Source organism: Anser brachyrhynchus (assembly GCF_964034855.1).
Source record: "Anser brachyrhynchus genome assembly, chromosome: 3".
Taxonomy (NCBI): domain Eukaryota; kingdom Metazoa; phylum Chordata; class Aves; order Anseriformes; family Anatidae; genus Anser; species Anser brachyrhynchus.
The window spans coordinates 83,047,932-83,067,038 of record NC_137696.1 but is presented as its reverse complement, the minus strand read 5'-3'; the positions used below and the strand labels follow the sequence as shown (position 1 = coordinate 83,067,038).

Here is a 19,107-nt window from a genome sequence, read left to right as displayed (position 1 = left end):
GGTAAATAAAAAAATACTCAAACTTCAAATAATCTTCGAACTGGTCAAGTGAGTTGGTCCAAAACATTGTTTTTCATTTTTTTTTTCTTTTGTATACTTATTCATTATCAATACAGAAATGTGAGATAAATACATAAATGAATCTGCTCATATTTACTTTTAGGTATGCTTATGTGTTAAAACAAAAGCCTTACGAATAACTCTTTTCATAAATAAAACTGTTCTGCATTATATACAGCACATTATCATCATCTGCTTATGCTGTGCCACATTTCAAGTAGGGTTCCAAAGGAAGTGAAAGGTGTCTAGTATGAACAAGCTCTGCTGATGTTAAAGTTGCAGGTAGAGGAATAGTAACACATTCTTATTCTGGAAGCCTACATGAATCACCTGATGAGCTTTCTAGGACAATTAGTTTCGCTTAGGCTTTTTTTCTTAGAATCCAGACGTTATTTTTGCTCATGTAAATCTTTAATGTTCAACAGTGTTTCTCATTAATAATTGGCTATGCATCCTAAGACAATTGAAATATGTCTATTCATAACTATGTTGTTGTAACTATAATATTTAAACATGCATTGCAAGTCTCATTTTTAGAAGTTCTTTTAGCTATTATTTTTAACTATGGAAAATGAAAGGTAAAGGTAGTGCAGGTGCAGTAATTGGAATAGAGTGATCAGATTTCTAGATGCTGACAGAAGTGTATATACTTCTAGACTTGATTTTGAGTTGAGAAAATAATCTGACAACTTATTTTTACACCACTTTAGCAGTGGTGTGGATTTATTTATTTTTTTAAAGTTTCAGTGTTGTTAGGTATGATGCACAGAAGCAGGGTGAGAAAGTGATTTCATGCTCTATTTCTCCAGATGAAGTTTGGTGCTTTGCTGACGAATACTGACATGTAAACCCAAATTGCAACTTCCAGGTCTAACAATGGTAAATACAAAAGTTGTTCACAGTATTCATAGATATAATTTTATAGGCCACATAGAACTTTTGAAATGAGCTGATATCTTGCCATGGCATAGATTAATTTTACATATATATATATATACATATATATATATATTTGTTAGACTCCTAGGATGATGTCTGGTTTCTGTTCATTTTAAATAGATTGCTTACTTTCACAAATTTGAGTTATATTGAAATAAAACAATTAAAAAAAAAGAAAAATCAGTGGTCATGTTGCACATTTCTTTTGGAATAGAATTTTCTTGATTGTCTAAAATTAAATAAGCTCACAGTATTTGGCAGGATAGAAAAGGACAAAGTCATCTAATACATGAGCATAAAGAAGTATCAATACTTTTGCTTTTGAAATCTGATTCACTCTTTTTTCTCTATTTCTTAACCCAGAATTTTTACCCCAAATAATTGTTTTTGGTTTTGCATTTGTGCAGTAATCTTGAAAGATCAGGAAGTTGTAGAATAAGGAAATTGTATATGCCACTTTACTACCTGTTTACTATCTCCGTTTTCTGCCTTTGCAGAGGTGGATCACCTTGGGGTGAGGCTTTTCATCTCTTGTCTGTCTGTTCTGTCTGTATCTGTCCAGTCTCTGCTCCAGACATAAAAAATGGTTTATAAAATAGCAGCTATTTCTGTGTACAAAAAAATTGGTATGGGTTCTTCTTAATATCCAAGCCTTTTAACCATGTAGGTTCCCCCTCCAGATGTTTCATGAACGTCACTGTACTTTCTGCCCTGGGGACAGAACAGATAGGAATGGAAACCACTCCAGCCAGCTATCAGTCAATGGTAGGTCATCCTTACTCGTTAATCATTGGTTTATTGTAACTGGCCTTCTTCACTATGCTAGAACTTTTTTTCTACATATATTTTAAGATAAGATGGTTGCACTTTAAGTAAGACAAAGAAACAAATGCTGCATATTTTTAATGGAAAAAGACATCTTTAAAGAAAAAAGTTTCATCCTGCTCCCCTCAAAGTCATTAATGGCTGTGATTCCTGTTCCTTCTGTATAATCTCAAGAATGATTGTCACCTCATAATATAGTGAGCATTTTATTAAACTGTTTGCATCTGGCCAGATATATAATTTTGAGCTATTTCTAGTGTTTTATATTTATCCTTAAGATTGTTCCTAAGGTAGCTCTCTGAATTTGGAATCAAAAAAAAAAAAAAAAAAAGTGATTACTGTGTCTCATATATTTAAAGCACAACTTTGGGGTATGAGAAAAAATGCTAGAGAATGGGAAGACGAACAAAGTTATCAATTTGATAATAGCAACACAAAATGTTTAATAATGTATCAGATAACATTTATCAAAAGGTTTATGTAGCTGGCTACATTCATAATGAGAAGCTGTGGAATAACAGCCATAATCACAGGTTTATGATAAAGTATCTGAGGCTTCAGATGTTCAGTCCAACAAGCACTAATATCAGAAAGTGAATAAGTAGGTTTACTGAATAGTGATAAATGTAATTATGGTACTCTGACATATAAACTTGTTTCAGAGGCAAACTTGTTTCAATTAAGAATAATGGAATACTGCCTGATGAAATGAGATCATGGCACTGTCTGTTCATTCCATAAAACAACAGACTGCAAATAAGAATATTAAAATTTAATGTGGAAATAATAGTTTTATATTCCTCTCTTTGGGTTGAATTCTTAGTTGCTGGGAATTTAGATATGGAATAAATCTGGGTGGGTAAGTAAGGGAGCAAGGCTTTGAGTTGACTTTTTTTTCCAACAGCCTTGATAGACTTTGTGGCAAAATGTTTCCAGTCATAACTCTCCATGACATCAGGGTTGTAGCCAGGTTATGTGACTACAGCCAAGTGTTGTATACCTGGCAGGTTTCAAGAAGTACAGAAAAGGTGTTAAAGATGTGTCTCACTTTTGAGAAGTCTGTATCAGGAAAAAATTTGGCTACTGTTGCAGGTATTTCTGACTGTGTTTTGCTTCAACCAGAGGTTGACACTTCAATTCTTCATGCATTTAGAACTTTTTGAAGAAATGATCCCTTCAAGATGACAACTCTTAAAAGGATAAAAGCTTAAGAAAATACATAACACACTGAAATATGCACACATATAGTACCTCATCTTGCCTAGTTCTCCATGAAATGTCAAAAGAACCTCCTACTGTGATATGTCTGTGAGCTCTGCAACACTGATTAAATTTCTATATAGTATCAATCGTTGCATTCTGTGAACCATAAATTATAAATTTTCTGTTCTACTTTATCACTCTATAAAAAGGTTTAAAACTTTTTTTTCTTAGCCGATACAAAGAACAAACTGTGACTCTCATTTTATTTGTGGCAATTTTATGCACATGCTCCATGTTATGGACATGAAAACTGAAACAGAGTGTAAATGTGGGGTATATTCTTTATATATGTGTGCAAAAGAAATGGATTAAGAAAGTATTTGCTACAAAAAATAAGTAATATTGGGATTTATTTCTCAGTTTTGTAATATCCCACAGGAAGGAGACAAACTTAGATGCCAAAGACTCTCTTTGAGAGCAGAATAGAAAATATTCAGGCTGTGAGAGGACATAGTTTTCTCCCTTGCATTTTTACCTAGTGGAATGGCAAAATACAGTCAGAAGATTGGTGTTAGAGATGTTTGTGCTTTGTGACAGAAACTAGTGTTAAAAGGGCTCGTGGTCATTTCTCACACCACTTCAGGATGTGTGGTTTTTGTATAGAATCTCAACTTACACATTTAAATCATATTCAATGTTTTTGACCTTTTGGCACCACACACCAGGAGGCTAATGTGAGGAATCTGTTCTTCATGATTTGCCGACTGTAGTTTAAGTCCACTGTTCAGAGAATTTCAGGAATATGAATTTCAAACTAAGATGAATGTAATAAAAATGTCTTTATTCTCATTCTCATGTCTGTTTCACACTCTCTCACTCTCTCTCACAAGGTTTTGTACTGCTGCTCATCACCATTGCATCTGAGTGTCTTCCAAATAAAATAAATAACAGTAGCAAAGCCTCTAGTGAACATCATGGGGAACATCAACATTTAGAGGCAGGGATTATAAACCTGTGTGCAATACAGTATGAATGTAATTAGATTGGTTCCAGACTGGAGCTGGTTTACATCCAGCTTCCTGAGAAAAATGTAGTTGAATCCATTCAGGCCTATATTTACAGTATGGACTAGCTTTAGACCTGTTGCTTCTTTCACAGCAGGAGTAGGGTTTGAGAAAGATGAGAGAGGAAGATGTGCTTGTGTGACAACTCTTGGTAGCTTGTGATAATTGTGCACAAATTTTTTATTCAAGTTGTGAGTCTCATGGTTATGAATAAAACTGTGATTTGTTATGGAATTCCTTAATGTAAATAACCATAATTCTAATAGCAACTTTTCTAAATGAAAAAGTGGGAGTAGAATTACTATTTTTCATATAAAACTATGTACTTCTGTTTTTCTTCTGTTTATTTTAATAGTTTCTTGTATCTTTAGTATTGTAGGTATCCTGAACAATAAAACAAGAGCAAACATAAGTTGATCATAACAGAGTGGCTTTCGAAAATGCAATATTCATTTGAGAATGGATCATAAACAGAAGCCATTAGTAGAATTTTGTAAGATATAAAGAGTCTGAAGTAAAATGTATGAATAAAAGTGGTAATTGCAAGAATTTTTAAAATGTAAGTGGTGAATATTGTAACAATGAAGTATAAAATAAACAGTTCTAAAGATCTTAAAATCCGAATCACATCAAACCAAGTGCTAGTAAATAAAAGTAGCAAAACCTCTCCCATTAATGGAAACATGCTTAGATCATATAAGAACACTGGTTGGCGGAGTCCCTTGGGAGGCAGTTCTGAAGGGCAAAAGAGTCCAGGAAGGCTGGATGCTCTTCAAGAAAGAAATCCTAAAGGCACAGGAGCAGGCTGTCCCCACATGCCAAAAGATGAGCTGGCATGGAAGAATGCTGGCTTGGCTGAACAGAGAGCTGTGGCTAGAGCTCAGGAAGAAAAAGAAGGTTTATAACCTTTGGAAGAAGGGTGTAGGCCACTCAGGAGGACTGCAAAGATATCGTGAGGCTGGTCAGCGACAAAATTAGTACGGCCAAAGTCCAACTTGAGCTCAATCTGGCTATTGCTGTTAAAGACAATTAAAAATGTTTTTATAAATACATAAACGCAAAAAGGAGAACTAGGGAGAATCTCCGTCGTTTATTAGATGTGGAGGAAAACACAGTGACAAGAGATGAGGAAAAGGCTGAGGTACTTAACGTCTTCTTTGCCTCAGTCTTTATTAGCAAGACCAGTTGTTCTCTGGGTACTCAGGCCCCTGAGCTGGTAGACAAGGACAGGGAGCAGAATAATCCACAAGGAAATAGTTAGAGACCTGCTACTCCACGTAGATGTACACATAACTAGGGGGCCAGATGGGATCCACCTGAGGGTACTGAGGGAGCTGTTGGAAGTGCTCGCCAATCTGTTTTCCATTACAGCAGTCTTGGCTATCAGGGGAGGTCCCAGTCGAATGGCATCTAGCAAATGTGACGTCCACCTAAAAGAAGGGCCAGAAGGACGATATGGGAAACTACAGGCCTGTCATTTTGACCTCAGTGCCCGGGGAGCTCATGGAGCAGATCATCTTGAGTGCCATCACACAGCACTTACAAGACAACCAGGTGATCAGTCCCAGTCAGAATAGGTTTATCAAATGCAGATCCTGCTTGATGAACCTGATCTTCTACAACAAAGTGACACACTCAGTGGATTAGGGAAAAGCTGTGGATGTGGTCTACCTAGACTTCAGTAAGGCTATTGACACTGTTTCCCACAGCATTCTTCTGAAGAACCTGGCTGCTCAAGGCTTGGACGAATGTACTCTTTGTGGGGTTAAAAACTGGCTGGGTGGCCGGGTCCAAAGAGTCATGGTGAATGGAGTTAAATCCAGCTGGAGGCTGGTCAGCAGTGGTGTCCCACAGGGTTCAGTACTGGGGCCAGTTCTCTTCAATATCTTTATCAATGATCTGGACGAGGGGATAGAGTGCACCCTCAGTAAGATTGCAGATGACACCAAGTTGGGCGGGAGCGTTGATCTGCTTGAGAGTAGGAGGGCTCTGCAGAGGGATCTGGATAGGCTGGCCTGATGGCCTTCCAAAACCTATCCTTTTGATACCACAGTCTGCTGCTACATCTGATGAGGAGAATGCAAAAATAATTTTCATATGTTTAATGATATTACTGTTATATTTTGAGGATCTTTTATCTTGGCATTATTTAAAATCCTATTTTATTTTGTCTGGAAAATTTGAATGAAGTGATTTTAGAACTAACAATGGACAGCAAAGGGGGGTGTATGGTCTTGGACCTCATTAGCTGCTGCTGCCGTTACTCAGAGGAGTTGTGTTGATCTAGACCGACAGCTAAAAGAATGCAAAGACCATAGAGTGATATCTTGGGCATTAGGTGGCTCATGACTCTGTGCTTGATTTTGGAGGGGAGCAAGAAGGTGTTCTGCTCTAGGCATCTAGGAAAGAGGAGATGGATTAATAACACTTTTTCAGAGTTCCTGGCAGAATTGAGACTCCAGAATGTCAACCAAAAGGGAGAATAGTAATGATATATAGGTAAAATTACTAAAGCTTCCTTTTTTATATATATTTTTTCCAAGTGGTAAGATCTTTTCTAGAAGCATATTGAATTGGTCTGAATTAAAAGCTTTATTTTTTTTAGTTAATTATTATTAATTATATAGAAGGATTCTATTTTAAAGGTTTCACATATGGTATTAAGTTTTAGGATTTGGAACAAACTGATTTCAATTAGTAGATACTTCACAGAGTTGCATTCTTCCTTTTAAATCCATTGGTTTAGTTAAGTAATAAGATTTTTATTTTTTATTTTTTACAATATTCCTTAAAAGAAACAACTTGTTCAAAACCTAGGTTCAATAGAAACCATTAAGGCAACAGAAAGCTTTTATTCCAGAACTTTAGAAACAAAAGTAAACTAAGAGGGAAGTAAAAGTCCCAGAGGTGCAGAAATGGCTCAGAAATATGGAGTCCTCTAACACATTCTTATTTAAAGAAAACACAGAGAGAATCAATAAATGAAGATGCCAACCTATCTGAATCCTGTGAATGATTATCCCAGCAGAAAGATAGCTCTTCTCACCTCAAATGAAGACTCTTAAGGAGCCATTAATACTTTGAGTCAAAAAAGATAGAAACAGGTGTGAATGGCATAGATTTTATTCAAAGAAAAAAGCAGGAATTTTATTCTTGAAAATATCCAGTGCTCTGGATTGCTCTGGAGTGCTCTGGGAAATATCCAGTGCTCTTGATTGAGTAGATGAAAGATCATGGACTTGCCCAGGAAAGAGTCAGTACAGAAAGCAACCATTAAAGCATTTCAGTTTTGGATTACCAATGTCTCTCACATATTCCTCCTTCTCAGGTAATGGACTACCTGCAGAGTCCTTCCACTGTGGCATCATCTGGGATAAAAGTTTAACCATGTAGATGTTGGCCCGGTGGAAACTGGGTTTCAGTAACCCCTATATATTGCACATGCACCTAGACAGCTGCCAAAGATATAGGACTGTACTATTCAGACTGAATTACAAAGATGCAAATTTTGGATGTCTGCTTTTTTTTTTTTTTTTTTTCCTTACTCAACTTAAAATGTATCTTTAGTTTCTGCAATTCATGTTTCTTGGTGGCTCAGCATAAGTCATCATAAAAAAATGGAGACTTCATGTCAGACCTTTGATCTAAAGACCCTAAAAACAATTGAAATCTTGCTCCCAGGTAGCAATGTTATATTTCAGTAAGTTAAATTACAGGAACGAATAGAATTTAGAATGGCAAAAACAAGGAAATAAATAAAATGTTTTCTACCTTTCTAAAAGTTTTTGTAACAAAAATGTTTGTTGTGCCTATATAGAATAATTTAACAAAACTAAACTTTTGCGAAGCATCGTTATTAATAGGTTGATAGCATTAATAATATGTTTTAAGAGACATTAATGCTAAGCTCATATTGTAGGGACATATATAAGAATTAATTTCTGTGAGAGCTTATTACATAAATAGGCAAGACCAAAAGGAGTGGGGAAGGAAATAAATAAATGGAAATATCAAATGACTTGCATGTTGGAATCAGTAAATTTGCCCAAGTCTCCTGCATCCCAGTCTGGATCTGTTCCTATTGAACCACTAGTAGATGACAGTTCTGAAATAGGTCACAGAAGTGTTCATACTAGGAGTGAGAGGTGATGATAAGTGAGGTAATTACAAGGTACAGCTATTTAAGTCAGTTATCTAACTTCTAACTACCTCTAATTATGCAGCAGCTCTATTGCTCTATGATGGGTGAGTTAATGTAAATACTTTCAGCTAGTCCGTAGGAGACTTTGCCCTGCAGAAATCAAGCTGCTGCTGACTCAAGGTTTCATGAAGACTGGTGAGACAAAAGGAGGTCGTGATTTTCTATAAACTTTTAAAAATCCTTCATTAAGCTGCACCTTTTCTCAAATATTCTAGTTGTATTCTGATTATACTTCACAAACCCTGACATTTGTGGTTTGCTTTTACAGATCACAGGGTCTGCACATAGATTAACTGTGCCCATAATTATGTGAGTGAAGTTCGCAAGCACAGCAAGAATTTCAGCTTTCCCATCTGTAGCTGAAATTCAGTTACTGGAAGTGTTCTCCTGCATGGTAGCTCAGGTACACACTGTTAGGTCACCCAACAGCCCTGTTGTGGTTTAGTCACAGCAGGCAGCTCAGCCCCACACAGCCGCTCGTGTACTCTCTCCAGGAGGAATGGGGGAGAGAATTGGAGAGGTAAAAGTGTGAGAACTCAGGTTGAGACTAAGACAGTTTAGTTGGTCACGCAAAAGCTGTGCACACAAGCAAAGCAAACCAAGGTATTCATTCACTACTTCCCATCAGCCAGCAGGTGTTCAGCCACCTCAGGCAAGCAGGGCTCATCACGCATAACAGTTCCTTGGGAAGACAAACATTCACTCCCAACATCCCCCAACTTCTTCCTTCTTTACTCCAGTTTCATTGCAGAGCATGATGCCGCATGGTGTGGGATATCCCTTTGGCCAGCCTGGGCCAGCTGTCCTGGCTATGTCCCCTCCCAGCTCCTAGTGTACCCTCAGCCTCCTTGCTGGCAGGGCAGCACCAGAAGCAGGGAAGTTCTTAGTTTTGTGTAAGTACTGCTCTGCAACAACTAAAACATTGGTGTGTTATCACCAATATTTTCATCAAAAGTCCAAAACACAGCATTGTGTGAGCTGCTGGGAAGAAAATTAACACTGTCCCAGCCAAAACCATGATCAGCTCTATTTTTTTGCTGCTTAACATTTGGTTTTATCTCTTTGTTATTTATGAAAGTCTATGACAGCCAGGTTCATGTGAATGCTGGAAATAAGTATTGTGCTTTTATTCTTTGTAAAGAATTTATCCTCTGTGAGTATCCAGCCTCCTGTGTTAGGTTTCTCTGAGCCAGCTGTTGAAGGAATCATAGAATCGTAGAATGGCTTGGGCTGGAAGGGATCTTAAAGATCATCTAACTCCAGCCCCCCTGCCATAGGCAGGGATGCCACCCACTAGATCAGGTTGGCCAAGGCCCCATCCAGGCTGGCCTTGAACACCTCCAGGGATGGGGCACCCACAGCTTCTCTGGGCAACCTGTGCCAGGGCCTCACCACCCTCTGAGTGAAGAATTTCCTCCTAATGTCTAGTCTAAATCTATCCTGTTTTAGTTTAAGACCATTCCCTCTTGTCCTATTGTTACCTACATGAGTAAAGAGTCCTTCTCCATCTTTTTTATAAGACATCTTTAAGTATTGAAAGGTCGCAATGAGGTCTCCCCACGGCCTTGTCTTCTCCAGGCTGAACATCCCCAGCTCTCTAAGCCTTTCTTCATAGGAGAGGTGCTCCAGCCCTCTGATCATCTTTGTAGCCCTCCTTTGGACTCTCTGTAACAGATCCACATCTTTCTTGTTCTGGGGGCCCCAAACCTGGAAACAGTACTCCAGGTGGGGCCTCACAAGGTCGGAGTAGAGGGGGGCAATCACCTCCCTCGACCTGCTGGCCACTCCTCTGTTGATGCAGCCCAGGACCCAGTTGACCTTCTGGGCTGCAAGTGTGCGCTGCTGGCTCATGTTGAGCCTTTAATCCACCAAGGAAAGCTAGGAACATACTAGGAAAGTATTGGTAGTAGGAAATCTTTCAATGTTGTTTCCTGTATCAATATGTCTCCCCCATGTTCCTCTTTCCAGTCCCCCTTCTAGAAAAACAACACTAGTTGTTCTGGAAGATGCTGGTTTGACTCGTTGTCTCTGATTTTGTAAGATCTCCTGATGTGGGTTTCAAGTGAATGCTGTCTCTTCCTGTGCGCCAGTATATCCTCAAGATAGCAAAAAAGAGACTGGAGTTTAGCTGAGCCTCAATAGTAGTTGGCTTTCTTGCTCTCTGTAGGGAACTCTAGAATGGAAAAGGCAGCCAGTCATGCATGCTGTAATTTACATCTGATTGATGAAGGGTTTAGATTCACAGGAAAAATTTGCACTGGAACTCCTACGGGCCTAAAACGGAAACATTTTGCCACTGATACCCATCATCAATTTTTTTCTTGATCAGTCTCATATCTTTCCACATGTCAAGTTCATTCGCAGAAATAACCCTTAAAGTCATACACATTAAATTATGCTTGGTAGTTCTTGTTTCTCCTGTTAAACGATCAAGTAAGCAAGCTAAGTTGTATCTGAAAACATGGTATTTCTAATAATTAGATAAATAAACTTGATGGAAAAGAATACACCTTACAGTATTTTCTGTTCTTGCAAAGTCAATTATTTTATTTTTTATTTTTTTAGAATGAACAAATATTTGAACATATTTATTAATTCACTAAAGTCTTCTAAAAAAATACAGACTTTAAACAACAACAACAACAAAAAAGCACAATATCAAATAAAACCTTTTGGGCATCTCACAAAAGAAGAAATTAGCATTTATTAAAGAACTGAATTAGGCCAAAAAGATATTATCAGTAAGTTCTTAAATGTAAATATATACAAAATCAAATCATGTAAAAACTTACTATGTTGTAAAATATGCTACATGATTTATATTACCATCATATCAAACATATAAATTCTGTGATTAAAAAAATAAATATCAGGTGTGGTTTCAGTAATGATTTATTTAGAACAGTCCCCAGGAAGCTTCTCAGCAGTGTAGGCAAAATGTATTTTTGTGGCATATGGCTGGGGTACATCACTGAACTCCACTGGATTTTTCTGCACTCAGATTTCTGCATTCAAGCTTGAATATAAGAATCATAGATCATAGTATCATAGAATGATTTGGGTTGGGAGACACCTTAAACATTGTCTAGTTCCGACCCCCCCTACCATCGGCAGGGATGCCACCCACTAGACCAGGTTGCCAAAGGCCCCATCCAACCTGGTCTTAAACACCTTCAGAGATGGGTCATCCACGACTTCTTTGGGCAGCCTGTCCCGAGACAGACTCCCGAGGGACACCACTCATCTCCAGCCTCCACCTGGCCATAGATCCGTTGAACACAACTCTCTGGCTGCAGCCATCCAGCCAATTCCTTATCTACCAAATAGTCCACCTTTCAAATCCATCTCTCTCCTATTTAGAGAGCAGGATGTCATGTGAGACTGTGTCAAAGGCCTTACAGTATTCCAAGTAGATGACATCGGTCAGTCTTCCCATGTCAACTGATGCAGTCACTCCATCATAGAAGGCTGTCAGATTGGTCAGGCATGAATAGCCCTTGGTGAAGCCATGCTGGCTGTCTTGGATCATCTCCTTGTCTTGCATGTGCCTTAATGCTGCTTGCAGGAGGATCCGCTCCATGATCTTTCCAGGCACAGAGGTGAGGCTCACCTGTCTGTAGTTCCCCAGGTCTTCTTTTCTACCCTTTTTAAAAATCAGAGTGATATTTCTCTTTTTTCCAGTCACCGAGGATTTTGCCTGATTGCTGTGACTTTTGAAATATGATGGAGAGCGGCTTGGGAGCTATGTCAGCCAGTTCTCTCAGGACCCTGGGATGCATGTCATCGGATCCATGCCCCATAGATTTGTACTTGTTCAGTTTCATCAGGTGGTCTCAGACCTGCTCTTTGCTTACAGTGGGAGGGACTTTGCTCGCCCAGCCCGTGCCTAGATGTTCAGGGACTTGAGAGACATGGGAAGTATGGTTGGCAGTGAAAACTGAGGCAAAGAAGATGCTGAGTACTTCAGCTTTCTCCATGTCTGTTGTTAACAGTTCTCCCTTCTCATTTATCAAGGGGGCACACTCTCCTTGGCCTTTCTGTTCTGAGCAATGTACCTATAGAATCCCTTCTTGTTATTCCTTGCATCCTTTGCCAAGCTCGGTTCCATCTGTACCTTAGCTTTCCTGATCCCATCCCTGCACATCCAGACAGCATCCTTGTACTCTTCCCAGGCCACCTGTACCTGCTTCCACTGCCTGTGCATTTCCTTCTGACACCTCAGTTCGACCAGCTGGTCCTTGCTCGGCTACGTTGGTTTCTTGCCTTCCCTGCTTGATTTCTTACACACGGGGATGTAGAGTTTCTGTGCTCTACAAATTTTGTGCTGTAAGAAAAGTGTCCTAAAAGAGTTGCCAGTTCTGATCAGTACCTCTTCCTAAAGACAGTTTTCCAGGCGATCTTTACCACTAGGTCTTTACACAGCTGGAAGTTCATTCTTCTAAAGGTTGGGGTCCTGACTTTGCTCTTTGCCAGGCCCATATCCCTTGAGATCATGAACTCAGCCAGGGTGTGGTCACTGCAGCCCAGACTGCCTCCAGTCATAACCTCTTTAAAGAGCTCGTCTGCACTTGTGACCACCAGTAACACTTCTCTGGTTGGTTTGTCTAATACCTGGACCAGGAAGTTATCCTCCATGCACTCCAGGAGTCTCCTGGATTGCTTACAGCCTCCTGTGTAGCTTTTCCAGGAGACATCTGAGCGGTTGAAATCCCCCATCAGGATGGGAGCCAGTGAGTGCAATGCTTCTTGTAGCTGAAGCAGGAAGTCCTCACCCACAGGCTCCCCTTGATCAGGCAGCCTGTAGTAGACCCCAACCACAAAGTGTCCATTATCGGTCCAGTCCTTAATTTTTACCCACAAGCTCTCAACCTGATTTCTAAAAAAATTCTTTTAAAAGAAAAAAAAATCTATGCAATTGTTTTTCTTTCTTGACTAGGGGAAGATTTGCCCCAGGAACCTTTGCAACCACCACTAGGCAGGTTTTGTTCTAACATAGCATGTGTCACACAAGCTACACATCTAGAAGCTTCTTGAAATTAAACATTTGAGAATAGTGGAGTTTTGATTTCTGAACCTCATTATTTTTGAAGTATCAGGACATAGTGAGGGGAAAATTACTATGAAATGTAAGAATAATCAGATAGTATTGTTTGCAAAGGCATACAATATATTTTTCATTTAAATGTGTCTTCAAAATGAAACACCAGAAAATTATAATTCCTTATATATATTTCCAGCATAGCTAAACAGGTAAATATATAAATTTGCCATAAAACTTATTAATGGACATTTGTTTACATATTTTTATCTCAATTATCTATGCCCATAGGACCCATTCAATCAATTTTTCACTAAGTAGTTTTCAAAATATAATTACTCTTATGGGTAGGTCTATGAACAGCAGTGTCATTTACACTATAGTTCACTAATTGCACTTCTAAGCCATTATAATGAATTATACTTGTACATTCTTCAAGAAGATCAGTTAATGCTAATCACTTCTATCGCATATATCACTTAGAAGACATCCATCTATAACAGCCTTTTCATTTACAGCTTCATTCCCTTTTAATTTTCTTGCATTGTAAGATATGGCCATAAATGTATAGCGTGTGCTCACATAACCAGTTAGCCTTGTAAACTTAGTAATAAACGTCAAGTTTTAAAATTTAGAAGCTGCATTTTTCTATTTTTGAATAAATCTAAGATGGAAATTATTGGGTTTGTGATTATTAGATGTACACTTCTGAAACAACTGTTCAGGAATTACTGTCTACAATTATAACAGAAATATATTCTTTTAATATGAAACTGTATACATTTATCATTGACCAGATTTGTTGACCCAGATCCTTCTCTAGCCCTGACTTTTGTGCCCTAAAAAGAGACAGAGGGGTATGTCCTGCAAAGTAAGGAGCCAAGTTCTTTTGTTCAACTAATCTATAGACAGAATGCCTAGATGCAGACAATAAAAAAGATTCCTTTGCAGGATGAGAGTTGTTGAAATAATGATCTCATACTTGCATGAAATCCTGCTGACTAGTTTGACAAGGAAAGTGTAATTTCTTAACATGTGGGAAACTTTGCTGGGGGTTTAGGTACAAGAAGCCCTGTTGTCCCAAGTGTGAAAAAAGATTTGTCACCTCTTCTCTCCTTGTTACCATCAGAGGATATTAAGACGATGTTTCGTGAGTAGCTTACTGGAATTTCTAAGAAGTTGTGGTAACATATGTAGCAAGAATCTGACAATAAATGAGACATGCATGAAAAATGTATTGATGTATGCATGCTACATCTAGTATAAATAATAAGCACTAACTGATATCATCAGCGTAGATGTTATAGTTGGAATCCTCATAAAATTTCTATGATATCTCTGTTACTCCTGTCTTTACTAACATTTGAATGTTTATAGGGGATAATAGTGAATGAAAATATTTATGTATATCAGAAATACAAAACAAGTAGGTTTTTTTGTTAGGTTTCCAAGCTGAAGGAAACCGTAAAATATACAATCAGTTTTTCAACTCCAAAGTTGCAGCTCACTGTAAAATAAACGTTAATGATTAAGAAAAATGGTCCCTGGTTTAAAAATATACTTTGAAAGAATGCGAGATGTTCTATGTGGAAAAACTAAATATATAAGAAAAAAAAAACCACAAAGGAGATTTATAGTGTCTGAGTATATAACTTCTTTGAGAGGAATCACAGACATCAGCAACTGAACCAGCTTACTTTACAGATGGAGAGAAAAGGGCCAATAGTGCTTTTTTTCTTCGAGGGTGGGGAGAGTGAGGGGTGGGATGCACTTAATGCCTCTAGTGGGACATTCATCATGGTGGCTGACTCCTAGACTACATTCTCTCTAGGTCTGTGGAGGAGTAATAATTGGTAGGAGATTCAGATGGCTGGTGAAACTCCTAGCCATAAATAGAAGATAAGAGGAACAATGAAAACAACTAGTTTTCATAAAAAAAAGGAAGAAGAAACTATGTGAACTGATACTGGAGATGTCCTCCACTGGAGGACACCTAGGAGATGAAGTAAAGAAGCTGTACAGAAGACACTGTATAGCAAATTTGGATGAGAGAGGTACTGCAAGTTCCACTAAAACTAGGAAGTATAAATTTAATGTAGCTGGAGTCTGCTTGTCAAAAAGAATGAGCTGCCCTGGAAAAAACACCCAAAGAAGATCTTTTCCATGAACTATCTTACAGCAGCCAAAGTATGAAATGTGGATATTAGATTGTAAATCAATTTTATGGGAGCAAGGAAAAATCCACCATTATTCTTGATGTCAGGAGAAATCTGTATAACATCAAATTCTTAGAATTTATGCTAACATCTTGTCCTTGTGGACCTCTTATAATTTTTTTTTTAATTAATTATGAGATGTAAAGATTTTTTTTTTCAATGTTACCATCTTGGAACAATTATTCTGATAAAAACATCAAAGCTGAATCATTCTACTGGGTACTGTAGTTTTTTTTTTGGTTGTTTTTTGTTTTTTTTTTTTGGCTAAGTGCCCTTTTAGGTTCACTGTGTAAAGGCAGGCAATTTTATTCTGAATAGCAGCCCTGAAAACAGCCCTACCAGACAGTTATAGTCATTAAACCAAAGTTACAGTACTGGAACTCTGTTTTTATTTTCTCTGTAGTTCATAGGTCTAGTTAGCATGGAATCATCATAAGAATAGTTGAAATAGGTCATATAAAAGCACACCTAGACTAGGTAGTGGATGCTTAAGAGAAACAACATGAACGTTCAAGATTGCTTTGAGGCTAGTATTTCCAGCAAACAGTGCTTTATGGATTGCATGAATGAGAGGTTGCAGTTGGACTGCTGTGTTTAATAACTGCCAATGTACCTATGCTCCATCAACTGATATAGTCCTTTGTGGAAACCACTTACACTTTTGGCCTCTAGAAATTCAGAAAAGAAAACTGCAGCTCCACAGCATAGTTACGCATTGTAGAAAGCAGTACTTTAAAAAATAAAAATAAAAATAACCCCCCAAGCAACAACAACAACAAAAACACAAAAAAGACCTGCTACTGTTTGATGATGTCACTGAGTGTTTTTAGTTTTAGTTTTGTGAGAATTAATATGTTATTCCAACCTCCTTTTTTTCCCTCCTTTTATGACTTTGGATTTCTATTATATTACCATGCAATATAATATGCACTCTATGTTGAGTCCTAGTTTGCTATTTTTTTGTCATTTAAAAGCAGTGCCATTCCTTTGAATGTTCTTCTTGTCTTTCTATACTTTTATGACTTTTTTTTTTTTTTAACCGTAAATTCCTTCCTTTAATTTTTCTACTTTCTGCATGACTGCTGCTATCAGCTATCAGTTCATGGAACTGAACTGCCTAACTAGCTTGGTGGATGAGGCATGAGCAACTGATGTCTATCTTTTGTAAGGCTTTTGACGCTGTCTCCTCAGAGACAAACTGACAAAGTACAAGTTAGATAAGTGCACAGTAATGCAGGTTAAAAACTGGCTGGACTACCAGGCCCAGAGAGTTATGATCTGTGGCACAAAGTCCAGCTGGAGGCAAGTCACTAGTGGCATACCTAGCAATGTTCATCAGGGTTTGATAGTGGAACCAACACTGTTGAAAACCTTCATAAATGACCCAGATGATGAGGCAGAGCGTACCCTCAGCAAGTATGATTCTGTACGGACAGAATAATGAATATATAACAGAATAAGAATAAATAAGAATATAATAAATAATATGGACTGAAAGGACAAGTTGAATATGAGTCAGCATGATAACTTTGAAATAATGAAGGTCAACCATATAGTAAAACGGTGGAGGAAAGTGTTTGTCTATTTATTTATTTATTTATTTATTTATTTATTTTATGTTCAGGACTTCTGGTGCTGCACCTAGAGTACCATGTCCAACTTTACACTGTGTTATAGGACTCATGATATAGAAAAGCATCTGTGAAAAGTGAGTTTATTTGGCCTCAAGGAAAGTAGGATCAGGTTGGACCTTACAGATGACTTGAACAGTGGGATATTACGCTGTAGGCAGAGGCAGACTCTCAGAGGTACACAATTAAAAGATCAGAAACAGTGAGCTGCAAAAATGGAAATTACAATTAAACTGTGAAAAGTTTTTGTTTATTTGTTTTTATTTAAACTGTCAAGGGTGATCAAATACTGGAACAGATTGCAAAGGGGAAATTTTGGAATTTCCTCTTCAAATACGTCAGTAGCAAAAGGAAGACTAGGGAAAATATGGGCCTGATGATGAATGGGGTAGATGCCCTGGTGACAAAGGGTACAGAGAAAGCAGAGTTACTGACTGCCTTTTTTGCCTCTGTCTTTACTGCTAAGGCCAGCCCTCAGGAAGCCCAGACCCTGGAGACAAGACAGAAAGTGTGAAGAAAGGCAGATTTTCACTTGGTTGAGGAGGATTGGGTTAGAGATCATTTATGCAAACTTGACACCCACAGATCCATGGGCCCCGACAGGATGCACCAGTGCAGAGGGAACTGGTGGATGTTATTGCTAGGCCACTCTCCATCCGCTTTGAATGGTCATGAGGAGATGCGCCTGAGGAGTGGAAGAAAGCCAGTGTCACTCCAGTCTTCAAGAAGGGCAAGGAGGACCCAGGAACATACAGGCCATTCAGCTTCACCTCCATCCCTGGAAAGGTGATGGAACAGCTCATCCTGCTGGTCATCTCTAAGCATGTGGCAGAAAAGAAGGTGATCAGTAGTCAGCATGGATTCACCAAGGGGAAATCATGCTTAACCAATCTGATAGCCTCCTGTGGTGGAATGACTGTCTGGGTAGATGAGGGGAGAGCAGTGGATATTGTCTAAGAATTCAGCAAGGCTTTTGACACTCTCCCATAACATCCTCATCGGTAAGCTCAGGAGGTGTGGGTAAGATGAGTGGGCAGTGTGGTGGACTGAGAGCTGTCTGGATGGCAGAGCTCAGAGGGCTGTGCTCAGTGGTGCAGTCTAGTTGGAGGCCTGTAGCTAGTGGTGTCCTCCTGGGGTCTGTACTGGGTCCAGTCCTGTCCGACCTCATCATCAGTGACCTGGCTGAAGGGAAGTTTGCTGATGTCACAAAGCTGGGAGGAGTGGCTGATACATCAGTGGGCTGTGCTGCTGGTCACAGGGACCTGGATGGCTGGGAGGAGAGGAGCCTCATGAAGGTCAACAAAGGCAAGTACAAGGTCCTGCACCTAGCAAGGAATAACCCCAAGCACCAGTACAGGCTGGGGCCTGACCTGCTGGAGAGCAGCTCTGTGGAGAGGGATCTGGGAAACTTGGTGGACAACAAATTAACCACGAGCCAGCAATGTGCCCTTGTGGCCAAGAAGGCCAACAGTATCCTGGGCTGCATTCGTAAGAGTGTTTCCAGCAGGTCAACAGTGAGGGGATCCTCCCCCTCTGCTCAGCCCTGGTGAGGCCACACCTGGAGTATTGTGTCCAGTTCTGGGCTCACCAGTGCAAGAGGGACATGGAACTACTGGACGAAGTCCAGAGGAGGGCTATAAAGATGACTAGGGGATTGAAGCATCTCTCATATGAGGAAAGGCTGCGAGACCATTGCTAGTCGGTCGAGGGAAGTGATTGTCCCGCTCTACTCTGCACTGGTGCGGCCTCACCTCGAGTACTGTGTGCAGTTCTGGGCACCGCAGTACAAAAAGGACATGAAACTGTTGGAGAGTGTCCAGAGGAGGGCGACGAAGATGGTGAAGGGCCTAGAGGGTAAGACGTATGAGGAGCGGCTGAGGTCACTGGGCCTGTTCAGCCTGGAGAAGAGGAGGCTGAGGGGGGACCTCAT

General features: G+C 39.2%; 1 long non-coding RNA gene across 3 annotated transcripts in view; it reads left to right on the top strand.

The window, feature by feature from the left end:
• The window catches only part of LOC308192662, a 161,898-nt gene that overhangs the window by 89,381 nt on the left and 53,410 nt on the right, over nucleotides 1–19,107 (top strand). Inside the window, exon 5 of one of the 3 annotated variants that reach the window (XR_013948974.1) lies at nucleotides 1,667–1,764. The exons of the other annotated variants lie outside the window; for them this stretch is intronic. This is a non-coding gene — a long non-coding RNA (uncharacterized lncRNA). The remainder of the gene's footprint in view (nucleotides 1–1,666; nucleotides 1,765–19,107) is intronic. 3 annotated transcript variants of the gene reach the window in all.